Here is a 25,048-nt window from a genome sequence, read left to right as displayed (position 1 = left end):
TCAGAAGTCATGACATAAACAAACAGCAATAACAGAAAGTCCAGAACAAGGGAGAGAACCTGATTTTCAAGGTTCATAGGATTAAAACCCTATATTAAGTATGTTCAAAGAAATAAAAGGAGCCATGTCTAAGAACAAAAGAGAAATATAAGAATGATGAATCGGATTTTGTTAGTGATCCAGTGGTTAACAATCCACCTGCCAATGCAAAGGACATGGGTTCAATCCCTGGTCTGGGAAGATTCCACATGCCGCAGGCCAACTAAGCCCAGGTACCTTGGCTTCAGAGCCCTACGGAAGGCCGTGTACCCTGAAGCCCGTGCTCCACAGCGAGAAACCACCACAGTGAGAAGCCCATGCGTCACAACTGGAGAGGGGCTCACACTCGCCACAACTGGAGAAAGCCCACATGCAGCAACTGAGACTTAGCACAGCCAGAAATAATTTAAAAACTCAGGGGAAAGTATGACGAATCAGCAGAGTCTGTATTTAAACAGACAATTATTTAAATGAACCAAATACCATGACATTTATCAAAGGACTAGAATAATCCTGAATTTTATCACATACCTAGATTTCAGAATGTGCTACAATAATCAAAACAACATGAACCAGCACGAAAACAGACACAAAAATCAATGGTACAGAACAGAGAGTCCAAAAGTAAACTCATTCAATGGATCAACCACGCGTCTAGGACAACGGAAGCAAAACTATACTACTGAGAAAAGATAGTCCCGTCAATAAGTGTCATTAGGAAAACTGGATGGCTACATATGAAGAATGAAAACAATATCTTCTAACATCATATACAAAAATAAACTCAAAATGGATTAAAGATCTAAATGTAAGACATGAAACCACAGAACTCCTACAAGAGAATATAGGCAGACAATTCCCAATTTCAAAACTTACTACAAATTAATCAAGACTATGTATAGAAATAAGATATATAGGTCAATGTAATAGAATTTAGATACTAGGAAAATTCCCTCACATTTATAGTCAATTCATGTTTGACACAAGTGCCAAGATAATTCAATGAAGAAAGAACAATCTTTTCAACAATGGTGCTGTGACAACTAGATACCAACACACACAAAAAAACAAAACTGGACTCCTACCACGTACCATACAAAAATATTAACTAAAAGTGGATTAATGACCTCCTAGATAAGTGCTAAACTAAAATTTTCAGAAGAAAGCATAGGTGTAAATCTTCATGACACTGGATTAGATAATGATTTCTCAGACCTGACACCAAAAACACAAGAAGCTAAAGGAAAAAATAGATAAACTGAACTGCATCAAAGTAAATATTTTGTGCATCAAAGGACACTATCATGAAAGTGAACAAACCCACAGAATGGGAGAAAATATTTGCCAGTAATGTATCCACTAGGAGTCTGGTATCTAAAATATATAAGGAACTCATAACTCAAAAGACATATATAATAACCCAATTCAAAAATGAACAAAAAACTTGAATAGGTATTTCTCCAAATAAGATATACAAATGACTGACAAGCACATGAAAATCTGGCCAACATTATTAGTCACTAGGAAAAGGCAAATTAAAATCACAATTAGAAAATTAACAAAATTGCAAGCTAGAAACTCACAAATACCAATTATAACGGCAGGTTTTAACATACCTCTGAAGAGACAAACAAGTAAAACTTTAATGAGAATAGAGATCTGGACATAATCAACAAATTTGATATAACAGACCAGTTTATGATCTTACAGTTAATAACTACAGCATCTGAAATATTTTCAATCAATATCACACTCAATGTGATAGTTAGAAAAACTGGGCTTATGGTAATACATAAATAATCTTAAGAAATATGACATTGATCTTACACAGACCACAAACTCTGACAATAGTCAGGTACAATAAAATTAAGACATCATAGAGACACCAACAACAAAAAGTTCAATGTAATTTGGGAGTCCAAATAATTTAAACTAGTTCAAGACTTGAAGAAATAAAAATGGAAATAAATAAAACATTTAGAAGTAAATTCTATACAGTGAGATGCATTATAAAAAAGCACAAACAAGTACATTTTAAAACTTAAGGGAAAAAAATTTATGGGAAGCAGTTAAGGCAGTTAGAAGAAATATGTGTATGATTTTAAAAAAAGGAAATTAATGTCCCTATAGTTCAAATGGTAAAGAATCTGCTCACGATGCAGGAGACCGGGGTTCGATCCCTGGGTCAGGAAGATCCTCTGGAGAAGGGAATGGCAAGCCACTCCAGTATTCTTGCCTGGAGAATTCCATGGACAGAGAAGCCTGTCGGGCTGAAGTCCATGAGGTCACAAAGAGTCAGACATGACCGAGCGACTAACACATACAATGTACTGTTTCAAAAAATCTGAAACAGAATTAACACAAGTAAAAGAAAGGAAACTATAAAGATGAAATCAATGATAAAAACAGAAAAATTAGAAGCCCATTCTTTAAAAATACTAAGATGCAAACCTCTAAGACTAATCTAGAGAAGACTAATATGGAAAAAATACTGCATACTAAATAATTTTACAAATGTAGAAGGAGAAAAAATTAAACACAGCAGAAGTTGTAAAATTACAAGAAGATATTATAAATAGTAGTAATAAATTAAAAAAACAATGAAGAAATAGACAACTTTTAGCCTCAAAAGGGACTCAAGAAGAGTAGTCAAAAAAACCTAAATCCCAAAAAAGTCAATACTAGGACTAAACTTTTGCAGAGATAAAAAATTAGTCAAGTTTAAAATTCAGAAAATAAAAGACAACATCTTTAAGATAACTGTACAGTGAAGGATTTTTTAAAAATAATACAAAAAGCATAAACCTTAAAGTAACCTAGGCAATTCACAACAGAGAGAAAACACACTAATTATAAACACCGAAAAATTATTCAACCAAAGAAATGCCAATTAAAACTCTATGAGACACCATGTGATATCCACTAGATTTGCAAAAAACTAACAAGTCTGATTGGCAAGGAGATATTTCTGGGGAGAAACATAACACTGGTATAAACATTCTGGAAGCCACGTGGGTAACAGTGGTAAGGCTGAAGATACACATGATTTATGACCCAGCAATTCCACTTCTGGCTATATAAACTAAAGAACTCTTCCAAATGTAAGTAAAGAGAAGTGTACAAACTTTAGGTTCAAATGAACACAAATAGCTACTAATAGGGGAATGGATAAATTTTTGCATTTACTCAAAACATTAATACAGAAGTGAAAATAACAAATTAGAACTTCACGTATTAATCTTGGTAAATCTCGAAACACGTAATAAAAGTAAACTGCAAAAGATTACATGTGATACAATAGTTATTTATTGGAAGTTCAAAACATTCAATGGATATATAATATATAGTTAAAGCACAAACATACATGTATTACAGTTTAGAATAATGGTAAATCCTCAGTTGTGAGAAAGGAGAAGATCATAAGAATGCATCAATTTTATCTGCATATTTAATTTGTCTTTTAAAAAAGTAAATATGAAAACATGTTAACATCTGTCATTAAACTATTAAATAGCTACACAAATCTGGGTTTAAGAGCACAAAAATATTGTCAATTATCATCTATATTTCATGTTTAAAATATTTCACAGTTTAAAAAAATGAAGAATTAAGTAAAAGATGAAGTTATTAATAACTAGCATGGAAAAATCTTTTTAACTGTATGGCCCTATATCATGAAATATGTTTAATGTTTTTCTCTCCTTAAAAGGAGTACACTGTAGAAAACTAGAGAACAAGGTGTACCAAGGGCAGAGGGGATTATATCATCTTTAATCCCACCACCCATAAGTAATGTCTATTATACCATTTTAGTTTCTGTAAACATTTTAAAATGTGTGTCATTTTTCAGGAAGTTTTTCAAATGGTTGAAATCATTCTATTAAAATATTTTTTGCATCTCACTTGTTTCACTTGATGTTTGAAGATAGTACTTTCTCCAAACTGATAGCAATTCTCTATAAACAATACTTTTAATTGCCTGAGATGTTTTGTCATATGTGAAAGCTCATCATTTTTTAAACCATTATACTATTGAGCAAACGTTGAAAAGGGTGGCCCAATTTTTTTTCTTACTGTAAATAAAGCAAGAATTAGTACCTTTGTGCATAAATCTCTTTTCACATTTTTAACTTTAAATTAAATTATGGAAATATTGGATATAGAGTATAAATAAATGATACAGAGTGGTTTATATTAATTTACAATGGCATATGACAATATTTGTGTTTCTGTTGCTGCAACAGTGCTCCAGACTGTATTTCATTTAACATAATTTTTGGTAAGAATCAATGGCATCTAATTGTTCTTTTAATTTGAACTTCTACCTTAGAACTAATGGTATTTGCATAATTATTAGCTTATTTATTTTATAACTTGAACAGCCTTTTCACATCTTCTCCCTATGTATTTATTTCTATAGACTCTTTTAATATTCAGAATTATTATACCCCTGTCCTGTTCATTATGAATATAACACCTGGGGTGAGGCTTGACTTTAGTTTGTTGACACTTGAACCTTATATTTTTATATAATTAAATATATCAACAGTGTTTGCAATTATCTGCTCTTTATCTTAAAAGATTTATAATAATTGAACTTTAAAAATCCATTATGTTTCCTTTTTCTTTGTCACCATAAACCTGTTCTGCTCACTGTCTATCCCTCACAACGGTGGCAAGCAAAAAATCCTGAAAGTCCACCTAAAGACTTCCCTTTCAGGAAGGTTAGAAGAATCAGGGTTACTAGGCTGAAAAAGAAGAGGTGCAGGCCCTTCTCTGGCTTATCACTCTCGCGACCACCACTGCGTCTTTCCTGAGACCACCTCCAAAACCGCAGACTGGGATGTGACTCTTGCTGTCACAAGTGTAGTTTTACACTTGATGAGGTTTCAGTAAGATAATGTATTGAGGGATTGTTGTAAACTATAAAGAATTATATGGATATGACTATGAACAACAACCAATAATAATATCAGGAAGAAATCAACAAGAAGTTTTTGAAACTTTGTCGTGGAAGGAATACAATATAAGATAAAAAGAAATTCATTAGAAATCTTACCGAAGGTCCAGACCAGCTTCTTTCCAGAGTAAATCCATCAAGCGCAGCATTTGGAGTGTCAACATATCCTGCCGTAAATCTAAGGGGGAAAAGCCCTTATATAAGTGCTTTATACTTGATGCTTAATAACATTAACTTAAGATTAACTAATTCAGCCAGAATGAACTGGCTGGAAAAAAACACTGGAAAATAACTGTTCTGTTAATTTTTCTCCAGAATTTTAAATTTCTTTTAAAAACAGTTGTAAGCACATACAGTTAGGTTCACTTAATTCCATTTAACAGACCCAACACAAAGAAGATATAATCTTCAGGGACAGGAAGAACCTGAAGCTCAATGAATTTTACAAGATTTGCCTGAAGTCACAAAACTGATGAATAGTAGCAATCATGACTACCTTCTGGTTGGTGTGATTACTTCAGAGGCATTTCTTTTATAAAATATGGGTAAAATGTTTTAATTAAAATATAAAACTATGGCAGCAATATCAAAATTGCTATTACTGAAACAATGCTATGAACATACTGAAAATATTCTCTTATACTTTACAAGCTTTTAACCAAGTAATACACAGCATTGTATTTTGTAGGGGAAAGGGAAGGTTTATTAGAACAATGCATATAAGTAAGCTATACAAATCACTATCCAAAAGGTGAAAAAAAGGGGGTTTATGATAGGTCAAATTCAACTTAATGACCATTAACAGCTACCTATTGGCTGCCATAAAAGGCTCCCAAATCACTGCAGATGGTGACTGCAGTCATGAAATTAAAAGAAGCTTACTCCAGGGAGGGAGGTGGGAGTGGGGTTCGGGATGGGGAACACATGTAAATCCATGGCTAATTCATGTCAATGTACGGCAAAAACCACTACAATATTATAAAGTAATTAGCCTCCAACTAATAAAAATAAATGGAGAAAAAAAATTGGAAAGGTAAAAAAATTAAAAAATAAAAGATGCTTACTCCTTGGAAGGAAAGTTATGACCCACCTAGATAGCATATTAAAAAGCAGAGACATTATTTTGCCAACAAAGGTCCGTCTGGTCAAGGCTATGGTTTTTTCCAGCGGTCATATATGGATGTTAGAGTTGGACTGTGAAGAAAGCTGAGCGCCGAAAAATTGATGCTTTTGAACTGTGGTGTTGGAGAAGATTCTTGAGAGTCCCTTGGACTGCAAGGAGATCCAACCAGTCCATCTTAAAGGAGATCAGTCCTGGGTGTTCATTGGAAGGACTGATGCTGAAGCTGAAACTCCAATACTTTGGCCACCTCATGCGAAGAATTGACTCATTGGAAAAGACCCTGATGCTGGGAGGGACTGGGGGCAGGAGGAGAAGGGGACGCCAGAGGATGAGATGGCTGGATGGCATCACCGACTCGATGGGCATGAGTTTGAGTAAACTCCAGGAGTTGGTGATGGACAGGGAGGCCTGGTGTGCTGCGATTCATGGGGTCGCAAAGAGTCGGACACGACTGAGCGACTGAAATGAACTGAACTGAACTGATTGGCTGCCATCTGTTTATTCTACATTTTGACATCACCTTTCAGAGAAAGCAAACAGACAAAAAATGAAAACTACTAAGGAATTTGGCACTGTAAAGAACTCAATACATACCATCACCATTTTTAAAAATCACTCCAACTGAATCCTCACCAAACACCTTGTTGTTGTACACAAGCCACAAAGGCTTCATTTTGGAATCCACGTATTTACACTTCTCAACACTGAGGGAAGAAAGGGAAAAATTAGCCCACTTCAGTTAAAACACACAGCAAGACTGTAATGTTGCCATAATATACTAGGCCTGGGAAAACCCCTCTCTTGTTCCATTCAGGTCTACAGAAGACAGAACTAGAACATTTCCTCTTGGCAGAAAAGCAACTGTGACACTAGCCTTGGTCAGCATGCAGTGATGACAAATGAGCTGAACTGAAAATCCAGATTTGCCCTTCTCACCACTATATTTAAAGCTCCTCCTTTTCTTTCCTTATTCTTCTTTAACTTTTGTTATCATACATGGACAATAACAATCAGAATATAACACTGGATTGTGAGTTCATTCGTGATTTCCTAAAGAGGGATCAACTTTGAATCCTGATATACTGAACATAATTATTACTTTCCCATTGTTACTTTTGCAGGAAAAGTAAATATAAGAAATCATTTTCTAAGTTCATTCAAAAATTTCATTTTGAAGGAAAGTTTAATTAGTAAAAAATCTATGATGGCTGCCAACATTTTGCTTACATAAGACTTTCAACTCTAAGAAACCAGTAATATAGAAAACAATTTAATTACATATAATTGAAAGGAGCTTAACTTCCACTAAGCCCACTGGTAAATTAGCTAGAAGGCAAACATCCTATTAACATGAGAATAATTTTAGAGAACTTTAAGAGTTTCCTTCTTTAATTATATTCCAATTACCAACTGCAGTCTTCACTGCTCCCCTAAGGCAGTCACTCGGAAATCCCTCCTGCAACGCTATTTAAAGGGAAGTTCACCAAGCACAGTACAGAAGGTCACTTACTAGAGTTCTGAGAGGATAACACATGGGTTCAGAGGTGACTGCAGGTCAGAGAGCGCTTCACGGTAAGCATTCTGTTTTAAACAAGTGTGCATCGCTTCTTTCCCTTTGGCTCTATTTAGCGTCACTGCATTCAGTTTGATTTAACTATTTAAAGTTTTTAGTTTATTGAGAGCTTCAACCTGAAAAATAAGTTTCCACACCACCAAAATTCATTTCTGTTAAAAATAATATCACATGGTACTATTAATCAATAACCATTTCCCTATTAACTCTCCTCCCTGCAACATACAGGCAGGATAATCAACTAAAGTAAAAATAGTACTCGCTTTATGACAAATATATTACATACAAGAAAATAAATTTATTGTGAACACTTGTTAAAGTATCATTTTTCAAATGTTCACAAATCTTTTTCTTAAATAAAATCTTATAAATTAGAGAAAAGTAGAGACCTAGATTGCAGGTAAGAAGATAAGTATGAAACTTTACTCAGAACTCTGTAGCTGAGTTCAACTAGAATTTGAAACACAATAAATCTGAACCACACTCTAACTGGGCAACTCTACAGTATGAAAGGAAAATCTGTATTTTCAAGTAATCCTGAGATGACATTACTATCTTTGTCATCACTCTTGTTTAACATTTTATCAGTATAATCTCTTTCAACTAAGGGTATAGCATAAATGACTGTACAATAAAATAAATACAAATACAGACAACAATAGCTGTTGTTCAAGTCTAAATTACTGGTTTTTACAATGAGGCAAACTCTAGCTATCAAAACTTGAAAATGAAAGTTGCTCAGATGTGTCCAACTCTTTTTGCAACCCGATGGACTATACAGCCCTGGAATTCCTCAGCCCTGAATACTGGAGTGGATAGCCTTTGCCTTCTCCACGGGATCTTCCCAACCTAGGGATGGAACCCAGGTCTCCCGCATTGCAGGCTGATTCTTTACCGGCTGAGCCACAAGGGAAGCCCAACAATACTGGAGTTGGGTAGCCTATCCCTTCTCCAGCGGATCTTCCTGACCCAGGAATCGAACTGGGTCGAATCTCCAGCATTGCAGGTGGATTCTTTGCCAGCCAAGGTACCAGAGAAGCCTCTGTCAAAACTTATGCAAATAAAGAAAAACTTATGCAAGTAGTACAAGGGGAATCAACAATGGCCAACTGAGTCAAAATCATGTGTTTAAAAGTCAATTTTATTTTTACTAACTTAAGGACAGTCTAGGTCATACAGGTTAAATTCTTTAAGACCTAGCCTTCAGTTCAATTCAGTCGCTCAGTCATGTCCGACTCTTTGCGACCCCATGAATTGCACAAGCCAGGCCTCCCTGTCCGTCATCAACTCCCGGAGTTTACTCAAACTCATGTCCATCGAGTTGGTGATGCCATCCAGCCATCTCATCCTCTGGCGTCCCCTTCTCCTCCTGCCCCCAATCCCTCCCAGCATCAGGGACTTTTCCAATGAGTCAATTCTTCGCATGAGATAGCCACAATACTGGAGTTTCAGCTTCAGCATCAGTCCTTCCAATGAACACCCAGGACTGATCTCCTTTAAGATGGACTGGTTGGATCTCCTTGCAGTCCAAGGGACTCTCAAGAGTCTTCTCCAGCACCACAGTTCAAAAGCATCAATTCTTCGGCACTCACCTTTTTCACAGTCCAACTCTCACATCCATACATGACCACTGGAAAAACCACAGCCTTGACTAGATGGACCTCTGTTGGCAAAGTAATGTCTCTGCTTTTCAACATGCTATCTAGGTTGGTCATAACTTTCCTTCAAAGGAGTAAGCATCTTTTAATTTCATGGCTGCAGTCACCATCTGCAGTGATTTTGGAGCCCAGAAAATTAAAGTCTGACACTGTTCCCACTGTTTCCCCATCTATTTCCCATGAAGTGATGGGACCAGATGCCATGATCTTAGTTTTCTGAATGTTGAGTTTTAAGCCAACTTTTTCACTCTCCTCTTTCACTTTCATCAAGAGGCTTTTTAGTTCCTCTTCACTTTCTGCCCTAAGGGTGGTGTCATCTGCATATCTGAGGTTATCGATATTTCTCCCAGCAATCTTGATTCCAGTCTGGCATTTTGCATGATGTACTCTGCATATAAGTTAAATAAGCAAGGTGACAACATACAGCCTTGACATACTCCTTTCACAACGTGCAACCCATTTGTTGTTCCATATCTGGTTTTAACTGCTGCTTCTTGACCTGCATACAGATTTCTCAAGAGGCAGGTAAGGTGGTCTCATATTCTATCTCTGTAAGAATTTTCCACAGTTTGCTGTGAGTCACACAGTCAAAGGCTTTGGCATAGTCAATTAAGCAGATGTTTTCCTGGAATTCTCTTACCTTTTTTATGATCCAACGGATGTTACAATTTGATCTCTGGTTCCTCTGCCTTTTCTAAATCCAGCTTGAACATCTGGAAGTTCTTGGTTCACAAACTGCTGAAGCCTAGCTTGGAGAATTTTTGGCATTACTTTGCTAGCATGTGAGATGAGTGCAATTGTGCAGTAGTTTGAACATTCTTTGGCATTGCCTTTGGGATTGGATTGAAAACTGACCTTTTCTAGTTCTGTGGCCACTGCTGAGCTTTCCAAATTTGCTGGCATATTGAGTGCAGCACTTTCACAGCATCATCTTTTATGATTTGAAATAGCTCAGCTGGAATTCTATCACATGCACTAGCTTTGTTCATAGTGATGCTTCCTATCTACCCTATGGAATATAAAATCCTTGATGGCAGCAACATAGTTAATGTAGTTTCACATCACCAATACCTAACACAAACCATGGCACGTAGCAGGTTCTAAATAAGTATATATTAAGTCATTTTTAAAAAACCTTTTACACGTATTGCTGATTCATGTCAATGTATGACAAAACCCACTGAAAAAATAAATAAATAAATAAATTTTAAAAATTTTAAAAAAATTAAAAAAATTTAAAAAAATTAAAAAACCTTTTAGTGGTAGGTTAGATAACAGTCAATTCAGGAAAAATTATTGCTAAAGAACAAGAGCATGTCATTCAGTTCAGTTCAGTTCAGTCACTCAGTTGTGTCCGACTCTTTGTGACCCCATGAATTACAGCACGCAAGGCCTCCCTGTCCATCACCAACTCCTGGAGTTTACTCAAACTCATGCCCATCGAGTCGGTGATGCCATCCAGCCATCTCATCTTCTGGCGTCCCCTCCTCCTCCTGCCCCCAATCCCTCTCAGCATCAGGGTCTTTTCCAATGAGTCAACTCTTCGCATGAGGTGGCCAAAGTAATGAAGTTTCAGCTTCAGCATCAGTCCTTCCAATGCACACCCAGGACTGATCTCCTTCAGGATGGACTGGTTGGATCTCCTTGCAGTCCAAGGGACTCTCAAGAATCTTCTCCAACACCACAGTTCAAAAGCATCAATTTTTCGGCGCTCAGCTTTCTTCACAGTCCAACTCTAACATCCATACATGACCATTAGTATCTGTCAATGAAGAATTTCAGCATGAAGAAGCTAATACAGGGTTCCTTTCCTTAATGGCAGAAATGCTCTCATTTCATCCTCTAGGGCACCAAGAAGCCACCAACAAATCAAGCCTGGGCCATGGTTATGCATCTCATTTGCAAGAAAGCTCTTGAAAAACCATTGCTATTTGCAGTTACTTAGCTGTATGAGTCAAGACTATCTCCAAAACAAAAATATACAAATAACTGGATACTGAGGCAATTGTCAACAATAACCCTTGCTGGAATCCTGTGTTCAGTAAAACAGCATCTGTTTATTGGCTTATGTTTCACTTCAGCTTCAAAGATATATTTATACTAAAAAAAAGAAATTGTTGTCTATTTTATTTTGATGTAAAAAAGACGAGTGTTGCTAAAAAGTTTGAAAACTCCCAGTGTAAAAAAAAAAAAAAAAAAAAAATATTTAGTTTTATAGTTGGACAGAACTAAGTCTGAAACTTATTCTTTTACTTAATAACTGTGAGCTTTTAGGCAACTTACTTAATCTCTTGGAACCTTGTTTTTCACCTTGTTAAATCCAGGCAGGATCAGTAACTACTGTGGCACATTATTAGGAGAGTAAAATAGCATACTTAAAACACTTATTATGGCTCCTGGCATATAGTAAACATTTAATATCTGATCTATTAAAAATGACTAATACCTCATTATCTGCAATGATTAGAAAATGAAGACCTAGGAAGAAAATGAAGGAATATGAGAGAGAGATTTCATGCCTGAAATATCACAGTTTCAGGCATGTATACACAGTTTGAAAAAGCAGGTTGAGTATATTGAATTCTAGAAGCTATAACACCTATGAATTCAGGTGTCAAAATATTTCAATCTAAAACAAATGACAGAGCATATGAATTGTATATACTATTCTAATTGGAAAGAGTATCTCAATGCTATGAAAAAAACAGGGTCTAAAGATGTCACAACCTTTGTTACCATCAAACCCATTGTTAAGCATGTCTAAATAGGTATTTGCTACTAAAATTTAAGTCATGGTACTAATACTATGAGGAATCCTAATTTTTCAAATAGCATTCAGTAACATTCTGCTAAATTTGCTGAAACTTCATTTCTTGGCTTAGATTTTTTATTAAAACATGTATTAACTGAATTTAGTTATGGAAATCTCTTATGAAACAATGTGATGGGAGAAATAGCATATGACACAATTTATCAAATATCATGTGGCAAAGTGAACATTAAGATTAAAGCAAGCTGATACCTGCTTAGAAAGCACTTTCATGTGACCTACGCTTCCCCGGCAGTACGCTTCAAGGATAACACCAAATTGTACTGAAGCAGCAGGAATGTGTACTTCAGATCTGCAAAAAGTTAACAGGAAAGAAGATTTATCAAACACTTCAGGTCCCCAAATGAAAATACTTCTTTATTCTATTATGAAATTAACTAATGATGCTTATGAAAGAAAGGAAGGTCATATCATGTATACAGTCACTGGTTGGATGCTAAACTTTTAATTCTTTAAACATTGTAGTTCAAAAAGATATGGGATGTTAACACTAGTTAATTGTTTATTCCATGAAATCCAAAGTTTTTACATCTTATTTTTTGGAATGAAATTATAATATTACCAATTTACAGACAGTTAAGATGAAATAGGTCTGACTCATATCACACAACTAACAAATCCCTCAATTGACTTCTATTTGATTTTTTTCTCATTTAAAGAATGGTAAACACATTTGAAAAAGGAAGGAATATCTTATTCTGTTATTCCTTTGAGGATTTAAAAATAAGAAGATTGAACTAGATGAGAAAGAAGATAAGTTAAAAAGTTAATAATAAAGAAATCAAGATTCAGAACTATAACCCCTAAAATTACATCAAAATACCATACAGCTTATTTTCTTTAAGAAGCTTAGCCAAAGAGGTGAAAAGTTATCTTTCTCTGTCACTGATTAGCTTCAACAATATGAAGTCCAGGTGGAAAAAAACCACAAATGTCTGAATAGAGTCAGAAACAAAGAAGTGACAATCTTCCTAGGAAACAAAAGAACTTTAGTTCTCTTTCCCAATTCTACTCCCATACAAACTTGGTTTAATAAGACTGATGTATTTCTGAAAATGACCTTGTCAATAAAGAAGCTAAAAATAAAGTTGCTGTTATAGGAAAACCTAAAATCTTTTATATATATACACACACACATATATATATAATTTTATTTATTTATTTTTTGGCTGCGTTGGGTGTATGTTGCTGGGTGGGCTTTTCTCCAGTTGTGGTGCATTGGCTTCTCATTGCATTGACTTTTTTGTTGCAGAGCCCGAGTTCTAGGGCGCACACACTTCAGTAGCTGCTACTCCCAGGCTCTACAGCACAGGCGCAATAACTGTAGTGCACGGGTTTAGTTGCTCCACAGCATGTCGGATCTTCCTGTATCAGGGACTGAACCTGTGTCTCTTTCGTTGGCAGATGGATTCTTTACCTCTGAGCCACCAGGGAACCCCTAAAATCTTTACTTATGCAATAGTAGCAATGATGATACAACTATCCACAACCTTTTGGAGGAATAAGTAAGTCTATTTTTTAATCCAAATATGTTAACACAGTAAGTATACTTTACTGGAAAATAGCAATACTTATAACCATCAGTAGTAGTAATAAAAATTACTATGATAAGAAGTTATTAATTACAGTTAAAAATCAAGGAGGCATAGAGGGACATTTATTTGAGTTACATTGCCAAAACATGAAAATTGAGAATCTGGGTATTGAGAAATAGGAGAAGACACCAGGAAAGCAGAAATGCTATGGATGACTCAGAAACAATTAAAGCAGCTGGACTGTTCTGCTAAATGTCCTATATTATGCTGATTAATACTTACAAAAACATATAGTGGACTCAATTTGAAATATAAAAGACTTACCTGAGGTGCCAAAATAAAAACTGCCTTATCCTCCAATTAGCAAGTGCTCTTTCTAGTAGGAATCTAGACAAGGCACAATCAAGAAAAGGCTCATATTTTAAAACTTGCACCAACTGTAAAAGATACTGAGAGAGTTCTTCATCACTGAAAGAAACAAAATACAGAGTAAGTCACTCAACTTACTCTGGGAAAAAGACCCCTTCTTACTTGTCAAACTTCAATTACTAACTTACTGAAACAGTGGTTCTTTTGAGTCAAGTTTGTTGTATGCTTACATTCAGTTTCGCGACTACAAGAGCACAAGATAAGTTGAGGATTTCTGGTGGACAGAAGAGTGTGTGAAAAGGAGCAAAGAACAGCTATATGGGGCACTTTCAGTAAGTTAACTAGGTTGATACAACTGATGACTGTATTTACAATCAGCCCAGAGTTATATTAAAAACAGTTTTCTGATCATGCTGAAGAAGTTTACATACTCAATCAACCAGTTTTTTAAAATACAAATTCCATAAGTACTTCAGCAACTTAATTTTCCTTTCCTATCAAAGGGTTAAGTAATTTTTGCTCCCAAATAATGAATGAACAATTAAAATCTTCAAATAGTTTGAAGAATAAAGAGTGCATTTATAAGTTGGAAGGACTCAAGGAATTAACAAAACACTATAATTAAATGAGCTGAATTAATTAAGATTGCGGCCTCTATTTTGTATCTATCTCCAAACCATTCACATGTAAATAGTCTCATTAGAGGCAATTCCTGTAGTCAGGTTAAGATACGTATCTCAAGTCCTCTACTTGGTGACTAGTCTTAGACAATAAACGGTTAAGAATGTAGTCTAAATCAGATGTGGAACCTAAATTTAGGACATTATTCACCTGGAAAAAAAAAACCTCATAAGCAGAAAATTTAACAGAGGAAGACTCATTAGAATTACCTATATGAACTTGGGATCACAGCAATCTCTGCCTAGGGGTCAATATATTTGAAAAAAACAAGTGGTTCATTCCAGGGAGGCGGCCAGGTAGCCCCGCCCCCTCAGGTATCCTATGCAAACTTAGGGAGGCTGAGGAACAACTGGGAGCCTCATTTTTAAAAACTATCGATACAACTATCTTAAGCTTACTGTAAAACCCATGCCCATTATAAAATCTATAAATAGTGTAAATTATAGAAGCATAGAAGAGGCTTCCTCTTTCCTCATACTTAAAAAGATGTCTCATAGACATCCCTGAAAAAATGTTTTGTATAATTTGTTTTGAATATCACACAATTTAAAACATAAATGATTTATTTTAAAAAAGAAAAAAAGTCACTGTATCCTTAATTTTCTGAGAAGTTTTGCTTTTTAAATAATCATACAGAGACTTCCCTGGCGGTCCAATGGTTAAGATTCTGCACTGCCAATGCAGGGGGCGCAGGTTTGACCCCTGGTCTGGGAACTAAGATCCCACATGCTGTGCATCACAGCCAAAAGAAGAAAAAAAAAAAATGTACGGTATAACCACTCCTTTTGAGGCTAGAAGGAAAATGGAAAAGATTTTAAATGTTCATTGTCTGAGATTGTCTCCATAATGATATTTTATTAAATAAATCCCACAGATTCTCTCACATGTACTATCCTAAAGGGACTATAGAAACATGTTCACTGTAGCATTGTTAACAATGGGAAATTTTGAGAAAATTTTAAATGTTCTTCAATAGAGAAATGGAGAAATATAATAAATCTCTATGACAGACTATTACACAGTAGTGAAAGGAATAAACTACATTTATACATAACAGGAGAAGACTGCCCTCAAAAACCTCATGTTCAATAAAGGAAGAAAAAAACTATGTAAAACAATATATAAATGACAAAGCACATTTATGTAATTTTTAAATGTAACACATTATCTCATACCTATACTTTATGAATATATGAAAGTGATAAAAAACAGAAAAATAATGTATAGAAGAATACACACCAAATTTGTGGTAACAGTTGTCTCTGGGAAGTGAAAGTAATCAGGACTGAATAAGCAAACTATGAAGACTCTAACTGTAATGTTAATTGCTTTTAAAAAAATACAAACTTAAAAAAAGACTTTAAAAATACAAATTAAGAAATTAATATTTTTTAGTTCTGGGTAGTGGACAGAAAAGAGTTAATAGAATAGCAAGCCAGATTGCTATCCTTTGAAAAAGTAAGCCTACAAGGTTAGCCCTTGGCTGGCACCTGGGAATGTAGACTGGGAAGGCTTCTCACCACCCTAACAGATAAGACTGGGTCACTGCTTAAACTGCTTTTGCAAACAGTACAGATTATGCCCAATACCCATTTTCATTCCAGGAGTCTAGGATTTGGGAATATGCTAGACAGAGGTACTTAAGTGACTAGGTCTTAATAAAAATCAAACTAGTGAACAAACAAACTACAACTAAGTCTCTATCAAGCTCTCTGGTAGACAGTATTCAGGCATGCTGTCACGAATTGCTGCTGAGGGAATTAAGTGCAGTGTGACTCCTTTTGGAAAGAACTCGTAGCAGCATCTCTCTGGTTTCCTCTGGATTTTGCCCCGTGAATTTTTCCTCTGCCAATTCTGCTCTGGATTCTTTTGCTATAATAAATCTTAGCCAAGAGTCATGACACTGGAGAGTGATCTTGGGGACCACCAAATGCAGTTTTTGACTGTTTTTTTGTTTGTTATAGAGAGGGGACTTCCTGATGGTTCAGTAGTTAAGATACAGTGTTTCCACTGCAAGGGGGTATGGGTTTAATCCTTGGTCAGGGATCTAAGATACTGCATGCCATGTGGTGTGGCCAAAAACAAAAACATCTGTTTCGTGTGTGTGTGTGTGTGTGTGTGTGTGTTGGATAAAACAGACTTGAGAGTGTGATAGAACAACAGGGAGGAAGGGAACAAACGCTCTGACCTGAATCATTCCTAGCCTTTTCCTTTCTTACAGAACATTCAAGCAGATCTCAACTTCTCTTCTCATCCACAAGTTATTCCTTGACCCCAAAAAGCCTCCTGCAGGAGATACCTCATCTGTTGCAGGCAACCCACAGCATATTCTCACACATACTGATCTGGATAGCTGAAATCTAGAAGCTCAGGGGCCTCCCAGGGGGGCAGTTTAGGCCAAATCTGAAGTAGTGCTTGAAACTATTTAAAAATTGAAAGGAAAAAAAGATTACTTTTCTCTCCTATAATTTCTGAACCACTTATCTGTTTTTTCTCAGTACACAGGAACAGAGATGCGTCAAAAGAAAGGAGAAGCATACATGCAATTACTAAGGTCTCAAAAATCCATTATTGCTAATATAGGTTAATAAAAGATGATATCTGTTGAGATATTCTCTAGGTAAGCAGGCAAAAAAGTGATTATGTACTTAGCTGGAAGTAGAATGATACATTGAATATATGAATTCTACAGTCATTAACCATTAAAATTTTTTTTAAAGGAAATAAAGGCAGGGGCAAGAGGAGAGGAGAAGGTGAGAGGAAGGGGAAGAGAGAGAAATGACCAAGAAATACTTAAAGGCCTTTGAGGGAGGCCAAAGAGGGAGGGTGATTGCAGCCATGAAATTAAAAGACGCTTACTCCTTGGAAAGGAAAGTTATGACCAACCTAGACAGCATATTAAAAAGCAGAGACATTACTTTGCCAACAGAGGTCTGTTTAGTCAAGGCTATGGTTTTTCCAGTGGTCATGTATGGATGTGAGAGTTGGACTATAAAGAAAGCTAAGCACCGAAGAATTGATGTTCTTGAACTGTGGCGTTGGAGAAGACTCTTGAGAGTTCCTTGGACTGCAAGGAGATTCAACCAGTCCATCTTAAAGGAGATCACTCCTGGGTGTTCATTGGAAGGACTGATGTTGAAGGTGAAACACCAATACTTTGGCCACCTCATGCGAAGAATTGACTCATTGGAAAAGACTCTTATGCTGGGAGGGGTTGGGGGCAGGAGGAGAAGGGGATGACAGAGGATGAAATGGCTGGATGGTATCGCTGACTCAATGGACAGGGGTTTGGGTGGACTCTGGGAGTTGGTGATGGACAGGGAGGCCTGGTGTGCTGCGGTTCATGGGGTCGCAAAGAGTTGGACACGATGGAGTGATTGAACTGAACTGAATGAGGGAGGGATATACGTATACTTATAGCTGATTCACCTTGTTGTACAATAGAAATCAATACAACACTGTAAAGCAAGTATCCTCCAATTAAAAATAATTTTTTTAAAAAAGAAATACTTAAAGGTAAAATTCAAAGTACAAATATAAGCTGCAAGACTCAAACTAATAAAAGGCAATTTACATATAAAAAGTACATTAATAAATCAACATAAAATTATCTTGAGAGAGTTTAAGAGTATCTATCACTTTATAAAACTTTATTGATTAGAATACATTTAAATCCTTTAAATCATAGTAAGTTACCCATAGGAAATAAATAGTACCTAGTTTATTAAACACAGCCAGTTTCCCATTTACAGATGCCACTTAGAAATTATCAAGACATAGGATAAAAAAGCATCCCATGGGGGGATGACTGGGGAGTGCCTGTGATGGTTGGGTTCAGGTGGACATGGAAACCTAAGTTCCAGAAAACCCAAATTTCTAGAAAGGATTTTATCTGCCTCCCATCAGAATGCAGTGAGACTCATCAGAGTTGATTTCCTTTTATGAAGGGTTGATTTTGGAAATCCTCCTCATGATTTTGATATGCTTATAGCTTACATTCTTATCACAGAAGGGAAGTGGGAAGAAAATTGGATATGGAGGCGAGTGAAACACTTTTTTGATAATTATGAGTTGTGGTTGCCCAAAGCTCAACCCTATATGACAAAGTCTTATTCCTTAATTTCTAATTTATGTCACTGGGTTTTCTTGGGTATTACTTAAATAGCACTGACATCAAGACCAAGGAAGAAGCACAAAATGTATGCAAGACCAGACATACAAGAATATGGCAAATAGATGGCAATGGCTGAAGGCTTCTCTCAATTGCCTGTTCAATCTCAAAGGCATGTTGCAGGAGGTAGCCTGTGGAACCTCCTACCTGCCTTGTCATTTGTCATTTGAGCATTTGTGAGAAACTTGGGCTTTGACAATTACATAAAAATAATTTAAATTCTATTGTTTTAATTATGAAAATTATAAAACTTCTCATTAATTTCTCAAGTGCCCAAAACAAGCCAACATCTAAATGAGTAACTAGCAGTTAAGGTATTTTCTCATACAAAACAAATTTAAAATTTAAGTTCTCTAATGATAATTTATAAAAAATTAATTTTAAATTGCTTTACATTAGCAGAAAAAAAACCCTTTTGAGTAATTTTTAGAAGTTGATTACATTACTATTATCAATATACGTTTACATAAATTACTAACTTGATATGAAATGTGATACTTTGCAATTTACATAATAAATTATATCAAAGTTATTCAACAAATACAGTGAAATGTTACTTTTTACATTTTAACTTTTACCTTAAATCTTGATTCAATTATTCTTAAACTACTAAAGAAAAAGATTACCTCTTATACTTGCTCTTTTAATGTATACAGTATATGTACGCATACAGTACATAGGCAGACGAACATACACTTATCTGTGGTATCAAAACCCCATGGGGATAGGGCTATTAGGGGAAAAATATGTAAAAATGCTCCTCAGGAATGTAATAATGAAAAAAGATTGAGGAATACTGGCTTAAAGATATGAAACACCTACCTCACCTCAGTATCACCCACTTTCTCCAAAACTCTAATGGACCAGTAGTTCTTCTTATATAGATAAGGGGGACCGTTTCCTAAGGAACTGAAACAATAGTTTAAAAAAACTAGCATAATACACTGCTCCACAAAAACAATACTGGGATAGATAATGTTATATAATACCAGAGGTTCAACTGTGTTATGGGTTAAAAATAGCCCTACTAATGAAAAGTAATTCTCTTAGTATATTATTTATAATTATTAAATTGAAATACAAACATTAAATTACAAACACTCATCACTTCAGTTTGATGAAAGCTATGGAAGCAAATAGGGAAGGCAAATCTGACTTAACCGAAGAAATAGTGAAGTTAGTTTCACTGTTTTCACTATAAATAGTGACATTAACATGTAATTAATTACTCATCTGCTGCAGAGATGACTGAATTAATTTCACTATTTATATGGCTATTGAAATCCCTTCTGCAGTATGCCAAAAGAATACTTTCCTGTGGATTAATGGGAGGCTAATCTTTTACAGAATTTTCACCCATGGCTTATACCTTCAGAATCACAGTACAAATTTGCACCAAGTTCTGACTCTCCACTTCTCTTAGGCAGTCAATTTTTTTAAAAAATGTATTTATTCATTTATTTATTTTTTACTGCACTGGGTCTTAGTTGCTGCACAAGTACTTTCTCTAGTTTCCACGAACAGAGGCTACTCTCTAGTTGTAGGTCATGGGCTCTAGGGCGCATGGGCTTCAGTACTTAAGGGCTCTCAGGCTCTAGAGAGCACAGGCTGAGTAGCTGTGATGAATGGGCTCAGCTGCTCCACGGCATGTGGAATCTTCCCGGCCCAGGGATCAAACCCATGTCCCCTACATCATCAGGCAGATTCTTAACCACTTGACCACTAGGGAAGTCTGGTAGTCAATTTATTGAAAATGTAGTTTATATATTCTCTTCTACCAGTTCAGTGTAGCTGGTAATGGGATAGGACCGGGGAGAAGCCAAAACACACTATTTTTCATTCTTTTGCTCTTCCTCTCTAGACTACTAAAAGGGGGGCTTAGGACCATGAAATTCACATCTTCCTGTACTTGCTTATACACATTTAGGTTTTTCTATTTGAGTATTAAGTTACACTACTGACTTTTTCTACACAATGGAGGAAATTAACTTATATCTGAAAACAATGCTTTAGATTCACTCATGGAAATGAGACAAGTATACTAAATTCCTCAGTATAAAAATCTGTGTCCCTGGGGTTCAAATTAAAGAAATATTAAGCTTGAACTGTCTTATTCTATTTTCTGACAACTAGAATATAAAACCTCTGTTTCAGATATCTTAAGAATACAGTAAGAATTTTTTTCTATTCTAATTCTATTCAAAATAATAAAATGATGTATTTTTTGGATAGGCACTTAGAAATGAATGCTATTCATGAGAAGTAGGCAAATGTGCCAACTAAAAAATTCTTATATCCTACATTCAACCATTATAGAGGTTCACAGAAAACTAACCTTGAATTTAAAGAAATAACTGGTTAGATGACAACTATATTGGAACAATTAAAATCTAGCTTTAAAAAAAAAAGACATCCTGACAAAAACAGCTCCTTTTCAAAGTAGGTAATGGTCATGTGGCCTAACTGTATAAATAGTTTAAACAAGGCATATAATTTTGTAACATGATTTGAAAAAAACCTGTTAGACACTAGGAATAAACTCAAAAGAAATCCTTTCTAAACTTAATTTGAGAAATAAAATAAAGCAAAGATTTTAAAAATACAAGATTAAAATAAATATGTATTTCTCAACTAAATTTAAGTCATTATAGAGTTTTTAAGCTTTTTTTTTCATTTATTTTTATTAGTTGGAGGCTAATTACTTTACAATATGAATGTAAAGTAAAAAATTACTTTACAATATGAATCAGCTATGGATTTACATGTGTTCCCCATCCTGAATCCCCCCTCCCACCTCCCTCCCCATCCCATCCCTCTGGGTCATCCCAGTGCACCAGCCCTGAGCACTTGTCTCATGCATCCAACCTGGACTGGTGATCTGTTTCACACTTGATAATATACATGTTTCAACGCTATTCTCTCAGATCATTCCACCCTTGCCTTCTGCCATAGAGTCAAATATAGATTTAATAAAACAAGAAAAAATTTAAAAGATCAATTGAATTCAAGTAAGTAAGGTGAATAAATGTGGTTCTCTTAATATAACAAATGTATTCATTCTGATTAAAAAATCATTTCAAGAATCTTTCTGGAGAAAATTGATAACCAAATGCATTTCATAATGCCACTGTTTTTTCATAGGTTCTTGAAAATAAAATCAAGTAGCTAAAATCTGGTGTCTTCCTCTGGATCCAAATTTTTTTTCCTTTTTTCTATACTGCCTAAAAGCAAACGTTCATCAACACTGCCCAGCTTTAAATAAATAGTAAAAGTGATGTTTTAGATCATTTAATTTATGATCTAAAATGTTAACTTCTAAAAATAGAGGTTAATTTCAAATAATACATATGCATTTTAGACATTCATTGCAAAGGGTCTTAAGATGAAAACCTGAGTTTATTGATAAAGCTGGTAAAAGTAACCCAGGATCTACCATATGCTGGCAGAAATTATGGATGATTATTCCAAGACTTAAGTTTTAATTATCGTTAGTAAAGGACATAGAAAACCTACTCAGAATTCGGGATTTTGAAATCTTAAAACTTTCTGGTCTACCATTTAGATCAGAAGATCTAGAGTTTAAAACCTGAAAACTTCTCCTGCAGAAAATTATCCAACCTATGGAAACATGTTTGTAGGAAAGGACAATTTACATGAAATCAATAAAGTAATATAACCACCAGATGGAGTTACAAAAATGATCTCTTGTTACCTGAGCAACATCCTCAAGTTTATTCCACTTGATCGACAGCAGCAATTTTGGCAATGCACGTGGGAAATTCTCTCTGCAGTCTTGTCGCAAAGTCCAAATAAGATCCATTTCATTCTCACCCTGTCCAAGATTTCTTTCAGTACAGCAAGAAACTTCTTTCCACCTCGACTCTAAGAGAGCAAAATTACTCGTTACAAAACTGAATCGTATAAACGTTAACTGGTAAACCTTGAACACAGGGGTTAGGGGCACCAACTCCCAAGCAGTAGAAAACCCCTAAATCCGTGCATTTAACCAAACCACGAATCATGTGGTACTGTAGAATATGTATATTTTTAAAAAAAATCACTTGATCTGCACAGTTAAACCCCAAGATGTTCAAGGGTTGATTATACCATGAATTTTTAAAATAATTAATGAAATTTAAAATGTGAGATATTAACAATCTAATTCATTAAAAAGTTGGAGTTCCTTTTAAAAGTTTTATTAAGCTGAGTATTAAATTTATAAACTAAAGATTAAGGAAAAATTATTCTTAGTTTTTTTTAAAAGAAAGAATAAAAAAGAATCCTCTTTTAAAGTCCATGTACAAACACTAGGTGGCAGAATTGCAATTTGGATTAAAAATAAGTCATATTTGAACTGAGTTTCTCATCTTTTTAAATTTTTAATTCCTATAAAGAAAAAAACAAACTCAAAGATGAACCAAACCTATGAAGTTTTTTTAGAAAAAAGTAATAGGTGCCTTCTTAGCTCTGAGGCACTAAACCATTTAGATTAAGAATTGAATCTTGGCTAAAATCAAACATTTAAAAAAAATTAGTTATCCCATTTTCTTTCCCAATCCTTATAAGAATATATTAAAATAAAGAAAATGGACCATACTGTTTATTCAATCCAGACTCTGAATTAAGACTAACATGAAAGAAAGAGATACATTTTCCCAAATATAAAGAAAAACTATACCATTTAGGCAAAAACGTATCTCCCCTACCCCACCCCCTTAAAAAATCTCCAGAACAATCTGACAATATTGTGTAAGGATTTATTAACATATTCTATTAGTATGCCATTTGGTACTTGAAATTACTTTAGCTGGGATTTCACATCAATATTAAACTGAATAAATCAAACCACTAACTTTCTAAAGTAGTGAGATTCAAAATAGTATATACATATGTTAAAAAGAATTAGGATAACATAATTCCCCATAGAGAAAATCTGAAACAGTCAACGAAAACACCATTGGAACCAATAAGCAATTACACCAAGTGTGGGATACAAGTTTAATATATAAAAGTAAATCATCTTCTTATGTATTAGCAATACACAAGTGGAATTTGAAATTGAATAATACAATACCATTTACATTACTACCCCAAAATAAGGAAACAGGTATAAAGTTAACAAAATAAATACAAGATCTATATAAGGAAAACTATAGAACTCTGATGAAAGTAATCAAAGAATTAAATAAACGGAGCTATATTCCATGTTCATGGATAAGAAGACTCAATACTGTCAGTTTTCCTCAACTTAATATCAATAGATTCAATTCTAACCCAATTAAAATCTCAGTAAGTTATTATGTGGCTATCAAAAAACTGATTCTAAAGTTTATATGGAAAGGCAAAAGACCCAGAAGAGTCAACACATTATCAAAGAAAAAAGAACAAGGTTAAGGTCAACATGACCCTTAGGCTCAAAATGACTTAGGTAAAAATAAATGTGAAATACAAAACTATAAAACTCCTAGAAGAAAACAGGAGAAAATCTAAATGACCTTGGGTTTGGTGATAACTTTTAACATATAACACCAAATGCGTGATCCATCACTGAAAGAACTGATAAGCTAAACTTTCATGAAATATTAAATTATCTGCTCTGCAAAAGAAGTTGTCAGTGAAATGAAAACACAATCCACAGACTGGGGGAAAATTTGTGTACATATCTTATAATAAAGGACTGGTATCCAAAATATACAAAGAACTCTTAAAACTCAATAGCAAGAAAGCAGCACAAGAAAACAAACAATAGACAAAAATACAGATCCAAGACCTGAACAGATACCTCATCAAATAATAAATACAAATGGTAAAATATATACATATATATAAGGAAATCAGTCCTGAATATTCATTGGAAGGACTGATGCTGGAGCTGAAACTCCAATACTTTGGCCACCTGATGTAAAGAAGTGACTCATTGGAAAAGACCCTGATGCTGGGAAGGATCGAAGGCAGGAGGAGAAGGGGATGACAGAGAATGAGATGGTTGGATGGCATCACCGACTGGGTAGACATGAGTTTGAGCAAGCTCTGGGAGTTGGTGATGGACTGGGAAGTGCATGGGACTGGACTGTGCTGCAGTGCATGGGGTCACAAAGGGACATGACTG

General features: G+C 35.0%; 2 protein-coding genes and 1 pseudogene across 4 annotated transcripts in view; 1 reads left to right on the top strand and 2 right to left on the bottom strand.

Moving 5' to 3' along the window:
- Positions 1-25,048, top strand: part of FAIM (Fas apoptotic inhibitory molecule) — a 173,781-nt gene that overhangs the window by 74,143 nt on the left and 74,590 nt on the right. The gene's annotated exons all lie outside the window — the stretch shown is intronic.
- The window catches only part of CEP70 (centrosomal protein 70), a 242,652-nt gene that overhangs the window by 171,369 nt on the left and 46,235 nt on the right, over positions 1-25,048 (bottom strand). The gene's annotated exons all lie outside the window — the stretch shown is intronic.
- LOC122445091 overlaps positions 1-25,048 on the bottom strand; it is a 62,321-nt pseudogene that overhangs the window by 10,659 nt on the left and 26,614 nt on the right.

Source organism: Cervus canadensis, chromosome 7 (genome assembly GCF_019320065.1).
Source record: "Cervus canadensis isolate Bull #8, Minnesota chromosome 7, ASM1932006v1, whole genome shotgun sequence".
Taxonomy (NCBI): domain Eukaryota; kingdom Metazoa; phylum Chordata; class Mammalia; order Artiodactyla; family Cervidae; genus Cervus; species Cervus canadensis.
Note: the sequence above shows the minus strand (reverse complement) of the source record. Positions and strands in the feature narration are given on the sequence as shown.